This window comes from Solanum dulcamara, chromosome 2 (genome assembly GCF_947179165.1).
Source record: "Solanum dulcamara chromosome 2, daSolDulc1.2, whole genome shotgun sequence".
Taxonomy (NCBI): domain Eukaryota; kingdom Viridiplantae; phylum Streptophyta; class Magnoliopsida; order Solanales; family Solanaceae; genus Solanum; species Solanum dulcamara.
Window position 1 is genome coordinate 47,376,091 of NC_077238.1, and position 20,449 is coordinate 47,396,539.

Below are 20,449 nucleotides of genomic sequence, written 5' to 3' on the forward strand. Positions count from 1 at the left end.
TCTTTCAAGTTATGCACACGAACGAGATGATAAATATACCCCTTCCTAACCATCTTCCTTGCCTTGAGGTATGAAATGAACTTACCCCTCGATGATGCCGTATTCCCCGGCCATTCTATAGTTGACTCCCCTGGGAACTGAAACCGAACTACTTTTTCTCTACAATCAACATTAGTATAACAAGAAGCCAACCAATCCATGCCAAAAATAACATCAAATTTTGTCATATCTAACTATATCAAATCTTTCTTGGTGTGACGACTATATATAATCACCGAACAATCTCTATATACTTGCTTGGCTATAACAGAATCTCCTACCGGTGTAGCCACCTCAAATGGTTTTATCAATTCAGGTTTTATTCCAATTCTATTAGCAACAAAGAAAGATATATATGATAAGGTGGAGCCTGGATCTATCAATACATATACGTCTCGAGGAAAAATCGATAATATATCTGTAACCACATTTGGTGACGCTTCTTGATCCTATCTACTGGTTAAAGCATATATGCGGTTCGAGGGACCGCTAGAACTGGAAGTTCCACCACGACCTCTACCATATCTTGTTGATTTATAAATATATTAAACCTGCATCTTATGAAATAAAGTCATGCATATCATCATCATTTACCGTACTCGACCCATTATTGGACTCGCTGTCATAATTATATTATTATATCTTCATATATATATATATATATATATATATTTATATCGTACCCAGCTCTCTAGTAAGGAACTCGGTGAATAAAGTTTAGTACATGTATACCATACCCGGCCCATTATGGGACTCGGTGCCATAATTATATCATCATATACATATACCGTACCCAGCCCTCTAGTAAGGGACTCAGTGAATGATGTAGTAAAACTGTGCATGATAACATACCCGACCCGGAACTCTGTGAATAATACAATAACAGTATGCACGAGTGGATTATCATTAGCAACCATATACGATTAGATTATCATCTGAGATTCAATAGAATAAGTAGAATAACTAACACTCAAATGCCTAAAGTATGAAATTTATTGGACAAGGCACTGTAGTCCGCAACAGGTCTGCGCTGCGCACATGACCATGAACAATAAACCAAGCAAAATCAAGAATTCAAGAGCGAGGCAGTATGGTCCGCGACAAGTCCGCATCGCAGACCTTTGACATGTAGTGACCAAATTGAAACTTGAACTTAATCTGCGAGGCAGTGTGGTCCGCGACAAGTCCGTGTTGCAGACCTGGGTGTGGGTGATCCAACAAGATAATGCGAACCATTATTGTAAGTTAAGGAATCTAATTATGATAAAGCTTGTAAAAATAGGGACTTTTATACACCAGCGACTATCCAATGTATAGAGGATTCGAGGGGAAATAGCTCAATCACATAAGGAGCTCTAACATCAGGAAATAAATAAAGATCACGAATTACACTCGAAATTTATAAATAGAATTATCCCAAGCTCATATGATTCATTATTTAAATCTAAGACCTGCCAAAATAAAGGAGGGACATCTTTACATACCTTCAACTCTATCTAAATCCATCCTTAAGTTACTTCCAAAATATCCCAATATACATTCGGATGTCAATACTTGTATTCACCTCTTTATTTTTGTATATCCATAGTATAACAACAACTACAACTACAACCAATCCCCCAATATTTCAGCCCACAAAATAGTTCGTAACAACCACAAAACAGTCCCTAAAATATTATAGCAAAATAGCCACAAATATCATACCAAACAGTCCCAAAATATATACTATATCTTCATACACTTTATTCTTCCAAATTCAAGAACAACAACTCATCAACAACATCAAAAACAATATCAACAATTATTATACATCATAATCAGCTAATTCCATCTATTTAATCCACCCAAAACAACTCCTTAATCCATAAATCTCCACAAAACAACAACCGAGTTTATAATGTTATTTTCTCCATTCTAATCCGCTAAAACTCTAATTAAACTTATTAACAATAAAAAGAGACTTTAATATTACATTAAGTATGCAACAACCACATTAACACTCTCCTTCTTGGCTGGTTTTTAAAAATTGAAGGCAACGCGACGTAGAATATTTTTCTCTTCATGAGCTTCGGGATTTGGGGCTCAGATTTTGATCGAAATTGGTGTTTCTCTCTAAGATTCTCCTCTCTCTCTCTGTTTGGAAATTTCTGGAGGTTTTGGGTCTGAAAAATCTCCTTAAATGGTGTGGGTATTGGGCCTGACCCGAGTTGGAATTAGGTTGGGCCGAATCCACTATTCAGCCCAACCCTTTTATCTTAACACATTCATATCTCCTTATCCCTATATCACCTCTAGACCCACAACCTTTAGTTGGAAAGCTATTTCAATTTTCTACCACTTTCATTTTGAGAGTTTTCCCAAATTCTCAAATGCTAAAGGGGTTATGGCCTCCCAAAGTCAGCTCACCCAAAAACGTGACTTAAAAATAAATATTTGATGGCTTCCACTTTGATTTGGCTCAAGGGTCCTTCTTGAGTTGTCTTTAACTTCACATATATTATCCATATAACTTTTTATTTGCAAAGGAATCATGCCATTTTAAAATTTAAAATTAAAAGTCCTTGAATTTATGTCCATTAGCTCACGAATAGTCCAATGTGCAAAAATACGGAGTAAAACAGTCGGGATTCGATACCCGGATGCTCGCCGTAACACATCGATATGATCGAGGCTAAGACTAGGTACCCGAATGCTTGTCATACTAGCAAGACAGCAGAATCTGGGGCTGGGTACTCGGATGCTCTCCGATAATTCATCCCTTGGTACCGAATATTCTCCTTTCCAGTTAGACAACAACAGTTCCAAGAATTTCCTCCCAATGTGTCAACTCATATGCCGCCAAAACTTGAATCGGAGCTGAAGCCAAACGATCACAGAATCTAGTATTGCCAACATATCTTGAAAGCTATGACTATGTCGAGTGATGAATGAGGGTGTTCTTTAGAGCAAGGACATCGCCTAGCTAATGCCAAACTACCAGGCACTAGCCCACTACACAATTCTACAAGAATCTAAGTCTACTGGAGCAACGCTGGGGCATCTAAATCAAGTTTACATCCTATACTAAGGCCAACATACTCTACAGTGTCAACAACATGCTCATTCAACTCTTCTTACAATGCTAACAAATAACGACATGATACACATACTTCCAAATACTTGAAAAACCCAATAAAAAGCCTAAAGCATGATTTCTAACACCTAAGATATACAATTAAACTACCCAACCCAAATTCTAACTATTTCAACATGCTTTCACACATTTCATCTCAATCTAAATAAAGGTAAACCAAAGACTACTTGTAGGCTGAATACACGAGCTCCAAATGACAGTGCCAGAGCCTTTCCCTTCCGAATGATCTCAGAACGCTGCCACACTATCAAAAATAGAAGCACAACATTGATATGGTCATTTAGACACTAATTTCATAATTTTTAGAGATGGATTAATTTTGGCGTCTAAAATGATGAATGTGGGACCCGCATCCAGAATTCTGGATTTGATCCTCTGAACAGGTTCTAAACGTTACCTCAAACTCACAAATTAGATTTATAACATAATTCGGGGTAGAAAAATAACGCAACACGATCAAACAATTAATTTCCACATTTTCAAACTAAGAAAACAAATAAGGCAACCTATTTACGCATCAATTTCTCAAAAATGAAACTCTCCCAATCAAAAAAAATTATATCATGACGTTTTTTGTGAAAAACTCCACAATCTAAACTCAAGAATCACTCAAAAAAGAGTTATATAGACTAAGATACAATTTTCCAAAATTCAATAAAATACAACACTGAAAATCACTAAATCTATAGTTAAAAATTGATTTCTTACCTCTAACTACATGCCAAAAGCAGATTCCAACACCTCCAAGATGTTCTCCTCAAAATTCCACGTAAGATAGCCTCCGGAATCACTCAAATCAGAGTCAAAACAAGCAAGAACCAGCCCCTCAAAGATCAACACAATTCTAACTCGAAATTGTAACAACCAGCTGCTAAATTCGAAGTTCTACCTCAAGCAAAGCCTCCTCTCGATATTCCAAGCTCACCAACAGATTCTCCACGAAATTCTCTTGAATTTTGACCTTTATATCATCAAAATTGAGCTTGAAACGAAGGAGAAATCGAGATATGAAGTGAAACTAATTTCCAAGTAAATGCTGAAATTGATTGCTTTAATAGAGGCGAGAGTGCACCAGATACAGTGCACCAGCGTACCACGAGATTTCAGCAATTTACAAGTCCTTGGTTTCGACGCTCCGGACTCATCCCGAGTTGAAAAAACCCAAATCATATATGGAATCTGATTGTAAATGACAATTTGGACTCAACGACGTGGTTAAAATTCTCATCAGAGATCATTACAACAAAAAGTGGGTCCCATATTTGAATATCGAAATCCACCAAAGGGGTCAAAATGATCCCAAAAGCCTCGAGAATTGAACAAAAGGTCATTCTAAACTAAAATCAACACTCCGGAGCTAATCGTGTTGTCAGAATTCACATCCAAGCGTGTTCTCCAAGAATGTTAACCAAAGTTAAATCTTGGCTTAAAATTCCTCAAATTCTCAACTATATAAATCTTTGTTACAACTTCAAAACTAATTCTGTAATGTCTCCTAAGTCAATTTCGATATTTCAGATCTGCTGGAATCGACGAAATTCCATTCGGAGAATACGAGAGTAAGTGTTTTTGATTCCATAAATGATTTGGCCCTATGTTAATACATGTCTAGGTTCCCCGAGATTACTTTTAAGGCAGCCCATAATGGCATTTAGAGGACACTCGAGATGACTACATCATTATTCGGGTCCTTAAACAAAATCTTAACTTTCTTAATATATTGAGTCTCCAATAATGATTTAAACTGCATATAGTTGCTCACTACTCTACTCGTGTATACTGTAGCACTTCTTTCACCGAGTCTCGGGCTGGGAATAGTAATCGTGCATAATTTACTGCATTGTTCACCAAGCCCCTAACTAGAGGGCCGAGATATGTATGTATATATATGATGATGTGTTGTAATAAGGTGGTGATGGCACCGGGTTATGATGATCTTACAGATGTATCCACCGGACTACTGATAGGGACGACTATATGATATAATTTGAACATACATGTTTTTATGATTCACAGAGTACAGGTACAAAGGCTTCTTTTATGATGTACTGGATTCCCTGCTTCTCCGCTTCAAATATGTTTCTAGTTATGCTATGTTATGTTTTACATACTCAGTACATATATCGTACTAAACCCCCTTTTCTTGGAGGGGCTGCGTTTCATGCCCGTAGGTACAGATATAGGTTGTGGGAGTCCGTCAGCTTAGGATTCCGCTCATCTCAGCTGGAAGAGGCTCCATTGTATCGGAGCCTAGTTTTTGGCACTGGCCATTGATGTATAGTATTGTTTTGTTATTCAGGGGTATAGCGGGGGCCCTGTCCCATCATATGTCATCATTAATGTTGTTAGAGGTCTGCAGACATGTATACATGGGTTGTGTATATCAGTTTGATTCAACTGGGTGTACATGATATATGGTATATATTATTATGTTATGGCAGCCTTGTCGGCTTGCATGCCCTTTTATGTTACGACACAAATGAAAAGGGCTACAGATTTATGAAAATGTTGTTGCCCAATGGGGCTCTATTACATGATATTATTTTATTTATAGTTCAATTTGACCACAATTGATAGTTAGGTATACGGGGGATTCAGGTCGGACCGCAGTCGTGGCCTACGGGGTTGGGTCATAACAGAAGTTGTATCAGAGCGGTTCATCCTTGGATTGTCTACAAACCGTGTCTAGTAGAATCTTATGTATCAATGTGTTGCCCGCCACATCTATAAACAAGAGGCTACACGATATTTAGGATGTTACCTTTCTTTTACATCTGAGATCGTGCTATAGGTCCAAGTCATAGGACAATTTCTTATACTAACCTTGGATCTTAACAAAAGGACGACACCAACAGAAGGAAGTAATTGACGACATGGGAAGTTACGAAGCACGCAGGTAAGTAAACTAAAGGTCCGAAAGATATCTGTTGGGTAAGGTATTTACATGTGATTTAAATGTAAACTTGAAACCTGAAAGGAAAGCAGACAGAAAGTGCAACAGATGCAGTTTGAATTTGTACATACGAGGTAAGACCATTACTTTTATACTATTGTTAACGTTGAAAGCCCTGTATGGCTACGATATGAGATGATATTGAAAGCCCTGTGTGGCTGTGATATAATATAAATATATATATGTGTTGGCCCTGTGAGGCATTATTGGTATTTTCTGCGTGCAGGTTTGGGGATAAGTAAATAATATAGAGGAAACTCTGTCGAAATTTTCCCAAAACAAGAAAAGGGAATGAAACATAGAGTCTTAAGATGTCTTGGAAGTTGATACCAAGTACCCCCATTATGGTTAACTAAAGCTGTAAGAGGTACCCTTCAGGTCGTCAATAGGGGATACCCTTTTCACTCAGGGGAGTTTATTACAGAGAAACAAAAGTCTGTCTTAGTAGTACAGTTCAGACTATCGTATCTCCAGCCGTAATTGTGTTGTAGGGAAAAAAAAGAAGCTCAGGATGAAAGGTAAGATATTAGTAATTGAGCTTCACTCATTTTGAAAATACCAAGCCCCCGACTCCTATTATAAATTAGATGAGTTATTCATAACTTGAGGATAAACTCGGAAGGAGACCAGGTAGGTCAAGTATTAAAAGAAGTACTGTGATGTTTAAGAGATTCTAGTTTCTTCCAACAATGGTCGGGAAATGGTTTACGATAACAGTTTATAGTTCTCCACCGACTAATTGGGGAAAGAACTTCTAAATAGAAGCACCTCAAAGAGATGTCAAGAACTGAACATGAGTATGAATTAAACGTGTAGTATAGCAGTACGAGGATAAAGTGAAACCGCTAATAAGGCGCACTTGGTAGATGCTAACTAAGTTAAAAACCTGCGTGGAGTACGCAGTAAGAGCATGGAGCTTAAGATATAAAGGAATGACGCATATACACAACGTCGCCCCAAAAATAGTGGAACCCTTAAAATACAAAGACAACAGACTTAGAGAATAAATGGTGCAACTTATGTTCATCCCAAGAAATAAAGGATATAGGTTGGGACAAAGACACTACTTCAAGAAAACCTGTAATAGTTATCATCGGAATACTAGTACTGCCTAATTAAAATTGGAACGACTACAAGTACTAATTAATTTTTGATGAAGATAAGTAGAATGTGGCCTCAGATGAGTAGTCCCATGGGTCCCATAACTCAAGTATAGAGTAATAGATGAGGTGTCACACTATGTATGAAGAGGTTCTCGTCGTTTCATAAGTTAGCCAAAATTCCATACGCGGATAACCAGGTTGTAAAATATACAAGAAGATAGGGACCTGATGCAGTACCAAGTAGATTGGAGAAAGAGATTGGACGAAATTGAGACTGGACATAGAGACATAGAGCAAGGTACAAGCAGATGAAAGTATGAGTACCCTCTAAAGGGGGGAAGTTAATGAGAAAATGGAAAAATTAGGAGGAGGCAATTGATATGGCAATATATTTGAGATGGACATCTAAACTTCAATAAAATATCTTGCCAGACCAAGTTAGAAAGGCCCGGAAGCCACCAATAATTGTAATGGAAGCCAGAATGCTACATAAGGCAGCGTTAAGAAGGTTGTGATGAGACCCTGAACAACATAACACTAGAAGGCGGTTGCGTATAAAAACAGAAGAGTGTAACCATGAAAAGATATCGAATAACTCAAGAGACATTACGAAGGATAATGACAACATGATAAACCAAAAGCCAAAATGTTGGCTATAGAGTTAGTTGCAAATGATGTTGTGATAGATAAATAACCAAAGAAAAAGGAATAGAAAGCCTCCTGTGGTAGAAAATAAGAAGAACACAGAGTGAATAGGGGAAAAGAAAGAAGTGCGATAAGGGGGGACGAGTGGGACAATGCTAATATATCTCTCAGGTTAAGTTGAAAACCTTCTCATATCCTTGTAAAGGTAAAGAATGACATGAAAATGTTTCAAGAGGATTACAAGCGGGGGTAAGGAAAATTTGGAAATGGTTTGGATAAGACGGACAGGACTAGCTGGTTGTAAGATAATAGAGAAAAGGACAAGGCAAAATATAAAGACTAGCGAGACGACGCTAAGAGAAATTTTGGGCTAAGTTGAGTGCCCCGCACATTATTGCAAGGATTACCATGAAATGCAACATTAGGACTTCCCAAGGAGGTCACCCATCCTAGTACTTCTCTCGCCCCAGCACGCTTTACTTCAAAATTCTGATGGAACTTAATACGTTAGTGCTGGTATGATCACGCGAGATGGATGAATCTAAACTAGTAACGGGGGAATGATATGAGATTATGTACCCAGAGTATTATAAGATACATTAAGGCAATTGTAATAAGGGCTTAAGGAAAACTGGCAAGATTAATTAATTACCAACTGATGGTGCACTTGAATGCCACAGTTCTTCGATATAGTACTAGTTAATGATAGGCAAACGACCGAATGGCTATATGGGCCAGTGGGCGAGGGAATTTCGATACCACTTGGAAGCCAACTCTAAGGATTGAAAAGCAAAATCCAAAAGGTAAGGGTACCAGTTGATGTAATTTACGGAAGCCAGGAAGTAATACCCAAGCTCGAAAATTCTACAATATGACCAGGGCTACAAGACTCACTTCGCACTCCATTGACAGATGAATTTGGAGGGAATGTTACCTAGGGATTAACAATATTAGCCCATGCTCCTTCAATCAAAGGCTACCTTCTCAGTCGAGAAGGTGTAAAATTATAAGGTAAAAGAGTGGTAGGACCTTACGGAGTCCCCATAGCTATTATCCCAGAAGAAGAAGCCCAAGTTATAGTTAACAACCGAGGATCAGTCTGCGAAGAAACTGGGAAGACAGATAAGTCTTCGTACACTACATTACCCTCAAACTTGATGAAAAGATTAAAGCGTACCATTTAAACATTAGAAGATATATCATGAGTTGGTGTTGTTAACTTCAAAGGTAGCTGGGTTGATTATCTATCACTTATCAAGTTGCTTACAATAATAATTACTACTCTAGTATCCCAATGGTCCCGTACAAGACTGGTAGAGAAAGACGTGTAAGTCCCCTATTGGATGGGTCGGTGTTAGAAAGACTAAGCTAAAAAGGGCCCCGATATGATTAAGAAAGCTATTGACTAAAATCCTAGAGTCAGTATAAATAATATACTGATAATCGACATCGACATACAGAGTTCAAATTGATGATTGGATGTTCATAACAGGGTCACCCAAAAAAGGAAACTTAACCCAAAATACATTGGATCTTGTCAAGTTGCTCATAAAGTGGGAAAAGTTGCTAGTAAGTTGAGCTTATCACCTGATTGGAAAACTATATGCCCAATCTATTAGATAAGGATGTTTCACAAAGGTACTAGTGAGCCACCTGGAGTATGTTCCATAGATGATGTCCAAGAAATAGAATCCTATGAGGAACAACCTATCACCATCTTAGATCAGCAAACTAAAAGATTGTAGACTAAAGATGTGTCTTCCGTCAAGATACTGTGGCAAAATCAAAACTAGAAATAGGATGACCGGGAAAGCTGAAGAGAATATGAAATACAAGTATTCGCACCTATTCCTGATGTCTACAGGTAAATCCAACTCTTGAAACTCATATATTAAGTACTTGGATAGAATTATGTGTTATGGAAACAATAAAGAATCTCCCTATAATTTGTATAAGGTGCTAAGAGAAGTTTTGTTTAACATTCGGGGATGAATGTTCTAAAGGGGGAAGGATGTTACACCCCATACTTTTAAACTTGGAATGTCTCATAAGTTCCTTAGACATTATCATGTGAGACGGATACGCTACGACACTATCAAACAACTCTAAGGAAGGGAGAATGTAATACCCTATAGTAGAGAAGGTTGGAAATAGAGTCGTAAGAATCCGGAAGGAATTGGAAGCCAAGTGATGAGTCGTAGGACTCGAATCACCTACATAAGCTACTAGCTTAGAAGTCTTACATACTTGAGCTACTTGAGGACATACCAAGCTTACGTAGCACGAATTACATAGGCTCTTGAAATGAGATGAGATGACGATCCTATGAAAGGGAGCAAAACTAGTTTCCGAACTTATGAAAGTGAAAAAAGAAGGTGAAAAGCAAGCAGGTGAATCACCTACTTGGGGTAGACCCCACTTCCACATAGAAGCATGTGATTGGCCATAAGGGTGGATGTGGCACTCTAGGAGGCTGCCACCTATCACCCTAGGGGGATTTCGCATGGCACCTTCTAAAGAGGTGTATATATGTGTATTGGGATGACTACTAAGTCATTCTTATTCTATTTGGAGCTGAAACTCCAGAAAACAAAAGACGAGGAAGAACGTGAGGAACAAAGAACAAGGCAGCGATGGTTTTCTAAGAATTAAAGGTAAGTTCTTAAATTGTTCTCCGTGAATTAATTATCTACGGTGTTTTTCAACCACATGGATATGTATATATGTATATTAAGATGTCTACAAAATTAATTCTTCATCTTGGAACTTGAAAGAAATTTAAAAGAACAAAGAGAGAAAACGTTAAGATCTAGTTAACAAACCCGTTTTTGAATGGGAATATTATTAGTAATATTAGTATAACTTCTTGTGTACAGCTTCATTTCGAGTTATTAAATATGTTTTGGAAATATATTTCATAGGTTTATAACTTTAATTTAGCCTTTAAAATCCAGTTTTGTTTTTATCTACTCGAAAAAGGGTGATGAAGTATAGAGGAGGTACTGCTTAGATTTTGGTTTTGGACATCTTACACGGACTGCTGTTGGTATTTTGGGCATATCGTTTTTTACAGAATTGATGTTGGGTTGATTCAAAATTGTATGCGACCCTAAGACATATTTCTATAAATTTCATGAGGACATAAAGCCTGTTTCCCTCAATTACCCCTTTGAAATAAAGCGACAATGCAAGACAATAAGCTGTCCCGAATTCACGTTTTGATAGTTTTGAGTGAGTTGTTTAGGCTTTGTATTGTGTAATGTTGGTGTGAATTGATTGAACATATGCTGCAGGTTGTTGTTGTTGGTTGTCTGTAGTGTTTAGGGATCTAATTAGAAATTTGGATAGGGCAGTTATAGGGGAGGTACTACTCAATGTTAGTTAATGCCTTAACTAATTAAAGAACTAGTTGAGGAGATGAACAACGAAATAGGTTCCATGAATACTAAGATGCAACCTAAGATGCTGGAAAGTTAAGAGTGGTTGATATTTGTATTACTTTCATGTTGAATAGGTTCAAAGAACGACGAGGCGAATGGGATAAAGAGTAACTCATAAGAGGTATGTAAAGCTTTCTCTTGGCATGTTTTGGTATAAGTACGTACAACTATCTTTCTTTCCTTTTGGAAAGTCTTAGCCTTAAGTGAATTGTATGTGGAATGTAGGGATAATTCTATTCCCATAAATTCAGGTACGCCTCATAATCCCTAACTACGGTTAGGTGTTGACACCCCTACAAGAATTGAGCATTGCCTGTTAAGGCTTCTACGTGCTAAAAAGTAGTGTATGGGAAACTATCTTTCCTTTCTCTTGATATGTACTTGGTATGAAAATGAGATTATGACACCATAGTTGTTCACCATGACCCAAGATGGGCTGGGTACAAGATATGTATTTAATGACCACCTGAAGTAAAGTACAGACTATATAGAGTTTACTCTTTTTCTTTTTTGGCATGCCTTAGTTGTAAGTTAAATATGATGTGAGCTCCGGAGTAACTCCATTCATAACATATCCTATTTACTTTTGAATATCGAACTCTGATAGTAGTTGAACTATTTCCCTGGAAACTTCTATATGTTAAAAACGTACCAAATATAGGCTCCAAGTCTTAAGGACTATACGAGACTAAGTATTTTTGATTCCATAAATGATTTATCCCTATGTTAATACATGTCTAGGGTCCCCAAGATTATTTTTAAGGCAGCCCATAATGGCATTTAGAGGATACTCAAGATGACTACACCGTTATTCGGGTCCTTAAACAAAAGATTAACTTTCTTATTCTATTGAGTCTCCAATAATGATTTAAACTGCATATAGTTGCTCACTACTCTACTAGTGTATACTATAGCACTTCTTTCACCGAGTCTCGGGCTGGGAATAGTAATCGTGTATAATTCACTATACTGTCCACTAAGCCCCTAACTAGAGGGTCGATATATGTATGTATATATATATATATATGATGTGTTGTAATAAGGTGGTGATGGCACCAGGTTATGATGATCTTACAGGTGTATCCACCGGACCTCTGATAGGGACGACTATATGATATAATTTGAACATGCATGTTTTTATGATTCACAGAGTAGAGGTACAGATGCTTGTTTTATGATATACTGGATTCCCTGCTTCTCCGCTTCAAATATGTTTCTAGTTATGCTATGTTATGTTTTACATACTCAGTACATATATCGTACTAAACCCCCTTTTCTTGGAGGGGCTGCGTTTCATGCCCGTAGGTACAGATATAGGTTGTGGGAGTCCGTCAGCTTAGGATTCCGCTCATCTCAGCTGGAAGAGGCTCCATTGTATCGGAGCCTAGTTTTTGGCACTGGCCATTAATGTATAGTATTGTTTTGTTATTCAGGGGTATAGCGGGGGCCCTGTCCCATCATATGTCATCATTAATGTTGTTAGAGGTCTGCAGACATGTATACATGGGTTGTGTATATCAGTTTGATTCAACTGGGTCTACGTGATATATGGTATATGTTATTATGTTATGGCAGCCTTGTCGGCTTGCATGCCCTTTTATGTTACGACACAAATGAAAAGGGCTACAGATTTATGAAAATGTTATTGCCCAATGGGGCTCTATTACATGATATTATTTTATTTATAGTTCAATTTGACCACAGCTGATAGTTAGGTATACGGGGGGTTCAGGTTGGACCGCAGTCGCGACCTATGGGGTTGGGTCATAACAGAAGTTGTATCAGAGCGGTTCGTCCTTAGATTTTCTACAGACCGTGTCTAGTAGAATATTATGTATCAATGTGTTGCCCGCCACATCTATAAACAAGAGGCTACAAGACATTTAGGATGTTACCTTTCTTTTACATCTGAGATCGTGCTATAGATCCAAGTCATAGGACAATTTCTTATACTAACCTTGGATCTTAACAAAAGGACGACACCAACAGAAGGAAGTAATTGATGACATGGGAAGTTATGAAGCACGCATGTAAGTAAAGTAAAGGCCCGAAAGATATCTGTTGGGTAAGGTATTTACATGTGATTTAAATGTAAAGTTGAAACCTGAAAGAAAAGCAGACAGAAAGTGCAACAGATGCAGTTTGAAGTTGTACATACGAGGTAAGTCCATTACTTTCATACTATTGTTAATGTTGAAAGCGCTGTATGGCTACGATATGAGATGATATTGAAAGCCCTATGTGGTTGTGATATAATATGAATATATATATATGTGTTGGCCCTGTGAGGCATTGTTGGTATTTTCTGCGTGCAGGTTTGGGGATAAGTAAGAAATATAGAGGAAACTCTGTCGAAATTTTCCCAAAACAAGAAAAGGGAATGAAACATAGAGTCTTAAGATGTCTTGGAAGTTGATACCAAGTACCCCCATTATGGTTAACTAAAGCTGTAAGAGGTACCCTTCAGGTCGTCAATAAGGGATACCCTTTTCACTCAGGGAAGTTTATTATGGAGAAATAAAAGTCTGTCTGAGCAGTATAGTTCAGACCACCATATCTCCAGCCGTAATTGTGCTGTAGGAAAAAAAAGAGAGGCTCAGGATGAAAGGTCACTGAGCTTCACTTATTTTGAAAATACCAAGCCCCCGACTCCTATTGTAAATTAGGTGAGTTGTTCATAACTTGAGGATAAATTCGGAAGGAGACCAGGTAGGTCAAGTATTAAAAGAAGTATTGTGATGTTTAAGAGATTCTGGTTTCTTCCAACAATAGTTGGGAAATGGTTTATAATACCAGTTTATAGTTCTCTACCGATAATTGGGGAAAGAACTTCTAAACAGAAGCACCTCAAAGAAATGTCTCGAATTGAATATGAGTATGAATTAAATGTGTAGTATAGCAGTACGGGGATAAAATGAAACTGTTAATAAGGCGCACTTGGTAGATGCTAACTAAGTTCAAAGCCTGCATGGAGTATGCAGTAAGAGCATGGAGCTTAAGATATAAAGTAATGATGTGCATACACAACGTCGCCCCAAAAATAGTGGAACCCTTAAAAGATAAAGACGGCAGAACTAGAGAATAAATGGTGCAACATATGTTCATCTCAAGAAACAAAGGATATAGGTTGGGACAAAGCCACTACTTTAAGAAAACCTGGAATAGTTATCGTCGGAATACTAGTACTACCTAATTGAAATTAGAACGACTACAAGTACTAATTAATATTTGATGAAGATAAGTAGAATGTGGCCTCAGACGAATAGTACCATGGGTCCAATTACTCAAGTACAGAGTAATAGATGAGGTATTTCAAATGTATGTAAAGCCCTTCCCTTTTCTTTTTTGGCATGTATTAGATATAGGTTGCAAACGATATGTATATAAAGCTTGGGGTAACTCTATTCATAATCTCTTATTCCTAAGGACCCTATAATCAAAAATGTCCTCGGTTCTCTAAGTTGTTGGTCACTTCCTTGATACATATTTCTGGTTCACTTATAGCTGTTAAGACTCTTAAAGGAGTTAAGCTCCTATTCCTCAAGTCTTCTATACGATTGAATAGTGATTGGTATGAAAAAGCTCCTCTGTTTAAAAGGCTCTGAGATAGGCAATACTCAAACTTCTATAAGATGGTTCATACTATAGTAACATATGACTATGAAGTTGAGGCTCCAGTTGAAATACTCCCTAATGGCATCTAGAGGGTACTGGATATGATTCCTACCCTGGTTTCCAAGTGACGGTTCATTTGATCATTTCATTGAGCCTTAAATGATAAATTTATTTGCATATGGTTATTCACTACTCCGCTCGCGCATATTGCTAATACATTATTCACCGTGTCTCATAAAGGGCCGGGCATGATAAATGATAAAATGCTTATTCACCACATCCTATGAAGGGCCGAACACGATATATGATGAAATGATTATTCACCGCGTCCCATGAAGGACCAGGCATGATAAATGATGAATTGCTGATTCACCGCGTCCTATGAAGGGCCAGGCATGATATATGATGAAATGATTATTCACCATATCCCATGAAGGGCCGGGCATGATAAATAATAAAATACTGATTCACCGTGTCCCATGAAGGGCCGAGCATGATATATGATGAAATAATTATTCACTGCATCCCATTAAGGGTCGGGCATGATACACGATGAAATACCAGTTTCACTGAGTCCCTCACTAAAGGGCCGGATATATTTTGTAGCATGTATATGAAAATATAGTGATACACTTGTAGCACCAACTCCTACAATGGGCTAGGTATGGTATGTAAGGAAGATATACATGTCCTCATGTCATAAGATGCAGGTAGAGAAATTTGTTAACTGTTATATTTGTTTCCTGCATCCCTACTTTAGTTGTTAGCTCAGTTATGTCATGTTATGCTTGATATACTCTGTACATATATCGTACTGACCCCCATTTCCTCAGGGGGGCTATGTTTCATGCCCGCAGGTACATATATTCATTTCAAGTATCCACCAGCTTAAGGTTTCCACTTAGCTATGTCGGAGGTGCTCCACTATTCTGGAGCCCAGCTTTTGGTGTTGATCTTCTAATGTATACATTTGTTTATTTAAGGGTACTTTGGGGGCCCTGTCCTTCCATATATTACTGTTAATATTCTTAGAGGTCTGTAGACATGTGTGTGGGTTGTTCTTATAAGTTCTATTCAGTTATGTCCACATGGTGAATGACAAATGTTAAAATGTTAGGGAAGCCTTGTCGGCTTGCACTCCCTTTCATGAGAAGATACAAATGAAAGCGTCTACATCTACATGGAAATACTATGACCTAGGTCAGACCCTAGTCACGGCCTATGGGGTTAGGTCGTGACAGAAGTGGTATAAGAGCAGTTCTTCCTTGGATTGTCCATAGACTGTGTCTAGTAGAGTTTTGTTTATCGGTGTGTTATGCACCACATCTATAAACATGAAGCTACAGTACATTTAAGATGTTACGTTCTTTTATATCTAAGATCATGCGATAGAGCCGAGACCTAGGGAATGAAATTCCTCATACTAACCGGTGATTTCAGTAGAAGGACAACATCGATAGGAGAAAGTAACTGACAATATTGGAAGTTACAAAGAACGTAGGTAAGCAAAGGCACGTAGAAGATATGTTGGTAAGGTGTGGAAATATGATTGACATGTAAAGTTAAAAATTAAAAGGGAAAGTAAACAAAAAAGTGAACAGGTGCAGTTTGAGTGGACATACGAGGTAAGTCCATTTTCATACTATTGATATTGAGCGCCCTGTGTGGCTGTGATATGATATAATATAAATATATATGTTGACCCTGTGAGGCATTGTTGGTATTTTCTATGTCCAGGTTTTGATATAGTAAGAAATAGAGAGGAAACTCTGCCAAATTGTTTCAAGAAATAAAAAGAGAATAAGCTACAGGGTTGTAATATGTTGTGAAAGGTCATTTCCACCATAATGATAAGATTTAACTAAACTGCGAGTATGGATGACCTCGAGTAATGAGTTAATTACTGACTGGATAGCAATAGTAACTAGGAGGACGATACTGGTATAGTAAAATGAAGTTGGAAAAGACTTGTGATCATAAGAAGATGATTTAGAGATGACACCTAGATTTGGATAAAATGACATATTAAGGCACCAACTAAGTTTATACACCAGGATAAACGGTGACGAGCTAATTACTGATTTGGATGAATGGAATATGGCTTTAAATGCACTTCTACATTAAGGATATTACTCAATTACCAGTATTCAGACTAGAGTTGGTACTATATATTGAGGATTCTAAGTACCTCGTGATTGTATTAAGGTTTCATACATGGTTAACCTAAAGTATAGGTGATGTAAAGGAAGATATGGAAATAGCGCAGTATACTAAATAGGTTGGAAAGTACTCATATGCATTGGGAAAGTTAGAAATAAACAGACAATGACATGGATACACCCTAAAGGGGGGAAGTGGATAAAAGAAGTACAAGCATAAGAGAAAATCAACTGATGCTATCATATGTAAATGGGAATTCTTAAACTTCAAACGAGATCCCATAAGGGATGGATGATATCATACCATCACTAACGCACTGCATCCCATCAGAACTCCGAAGTTAAGCGTGCTTGGGCGAGAGTAGTACTAGGATGGGTGACCCTCCCGCGAAATGAAAGAGGAAATGAAACACAAGTAATCCTAACCTTTGGAACTCTGATATTGATTGCTCGATGAAAGTATATGTTATGGAAATAGGATAGAGGAACTCTCCATATTGTCGGTATAAGATCCGAAGAAAAGTTTTAGTTCACATTCGAGGACGAATGTTCTAAAGGGGGGAAGGATGTTACACCCCATACTTTGGTACCTTGGAATGCTTCTTAAGCTTCTTAAGTTTCTTAGAAGTCGTCATGTGAGTTGGATAATCTATAAAGCTATCAACAACTCTAAGGAGGGGAGAATGAGATACCCCAATAATAGGGAAGATTGAAAATAGGGTTATAAGAATTCGGAAGGAGTTGGAGGCCAGGTAATGGGTCATAGGACTCGACTTACTCATGTACGCCACCGACTTAGACGTCTTACATAATTAAGCTACTTAAGTACACGTCGAGCTTAAGTAACAAGGAATATATAGGCTCTTAAAGTAAGATGAGATTACGAACCCACAAAAATGAAGCAAGAAGGTGACAAGTAGGTGACTCACCTGCTTGGGGTGGAACCCCCCACCTGTCATGTGGCGGCTTGGGATTGGCTGCATGAGATGATGTGGCTGCATAAGGGCTTGACACGTGTTACCCGTAGGGGCTTCCACATGTCACCCTCTAAGGAAGGTTATATATTAGTCATCTTATGACTAAGGGTCTTATTTTCAGCATCTTTACACTTCGAAAAATTGGAGAAAAACTTAGAGAACATGGAGAGAGAGCTACGGATTTGGTCAAGCATGGTAAGTCATCCGATTTCGTTCCATGAACTAATTATTAAAGATATCCCACAGCTAAATGACAGTTCTTAATAGTGTAAAATCATATTTTGGGGCATCAAGGAAGAGATACAAATAGTCCATTAATTTTCAGCGTGTTAAGAGAACTTCGGATACAAGTTTTAGCAAGTTTTAGAAAGGTATGGCTTGGTTCTCTTCTCCCACATTTTGGTAAGGTTTTTTAAATGATATGTATGTGTTAATAATTTAAATTTGCTTTTTGGATCATCATGAAAATGGTAACAAGCAGCCACGTTGTTTCAGCCGCGTTGGAAGAACTTCCGAGGCGAATTTAGGCAAGCTTTGGCCAATTTAGGGTAAGGTAAGGGTTTTACTTTCAATTTGGAGTTTATAGTATGGTTATGTAATGTATTAAGCACCTTATAAGTGGCTGTAACTATAAATATTGCACAAGGATGCTTGACGTTGGAAACAAACTAAACAAAGGCCGTCATAGTTAAATCGAATGTCGAGTAGGGTCTTGTGGCTGTTGTGCTGGGATTGCAGGTGATTTTATTGTATGTTGCAGGTCTGGAAAACGTTCCAAAAGGTGTGTGGGAGCTTCTGTTTGCATCCACAGCACCCTCCATTCCGTACAGTTAAAGCTTTTATGAAATAGCGACTAAAAACCCTATTTTGGTCTTGTAATTTTAAGCGAGTTGTTGGAAACTTGTGTTGCATAATGTTGCTATATTTTAATTGCATATGAGCTGCTAATTGTTATTGTTGGTTTTCTTCTAAGGTTTGGGGATTAAATTGAAATTTCGTATAGGAAAAGTTATAGAGGAGATGTTGTCCGATTTCCACTAACTCCTTAACTAACTAAAAGACTAGTCGAGACCAGTCAAGCAAGGCGGATGAGGAATTGATTTCTGTGGGTTCTTGGTTGTGGATTTAGAACCTGGAAAGTTAAAGGTTATTAATATTAGTGTTACCTTCTTATTAAATAGGTTCAAAGGATGATGTGATAATCCGGGTTAAAAGCAATCGATAAGAGGTATGTGAAGCTATCCTTCTCTTCTTTTAGGAATGTCTTAGCTATAACAGGAATGTAATATATGCTCTGAGGATAATTCCATTCATAGATCTTTGAGAATGATTCATGCCTCTGACCTATTTCTTGATGTTAGAACTCCTACAATAAGTGAGGTATTGCCTCTCAAGTCTTCTGTATGAAGGGGAGTAGTAAGTATGTAAGGCCTATCTCTCCCTTGGTTTGGCATGTTTCAAATGTATGTAAAGCCCATCCCTTTTATTTTTTGTCATGTCTTAGATATAGGTTACAAACGATATGTATATGAAGCTTGGGGTAACTCTATTCATAATCTCTTATTCCTAAGGACCCTACAATAACAAATGTCCTCGGTTCCATAAGTTGTTGGTCACTTCCTTGATACATGTTTCTGGTTCACTTATAGCTGTTAAGACTCTTAAAGGAGTTAATCTCCTATTCCTCAAGTCTTCTATACGATTGAATAATGATTGGTACGAAAAAGATCCTCTGTTTAAAAGGCTCTGAGATAGGCAATACTCAAACTTCTATAAGATGGTTCATACTATAGTAACATATGATTATGAAGTTGAGGATCTAGTTGACATAGTCCCTAATGGAATCTAGAGAGTACTGGAGATGATTCCTACCCTGGTTTCCAAGTGACGGTTCATTTGACCATTTCATTGAGCCTTAAATGATAAATTTATTTGCATATGGTTATTCACTTCTCCATTCGCGCATACTGCTAATATATTATTCATCGCATCCCATAAAGGGTCGGGCATGATAAATGATGAAATGCTTATTCACCGCATCCCATGAAGGGCTGGGCATGATATATAATGAAATGATTATTCACCCCATCCCATGAAGTGCCGGGCATGATATACGATGAAATGTTGATTCACCGCGTCCCATAAAGGGCCAGGCATAATAAATGATTAAATGATAAAATGCTGATTCACCGAGTCCCATAAAGGGCCGAGCATAATATATGATGAAATAATTATTCACCGCAACCCATGAAGGGCCGGGCATAATACATGATGAAATGACAGCTTCACCGAGTCCCTAATTGAGGGGCCGGATACAGTCTGTAGCATGCATGTGAAAATATAGTGATACACTTGTAGCACCAAGTTCCATAGTGGGCCAGGTAT

The 20,449-nt window shown here is 37.8% G+C and overlaps 1 pseudogene; it reads right to left on the reverse strand.

The window, feature by feature from the left end:
* Window positions 1-8,283: 8,283 nt before the first annotated feature.
* LOC129881250 (5S ribosomal RNA) lies at window positions 8,284-8,403 on the reverse strand (annotated as a pseudogene).
* Window positions 8,404-20,449: the final 12,046 nt, after the last annotated feature.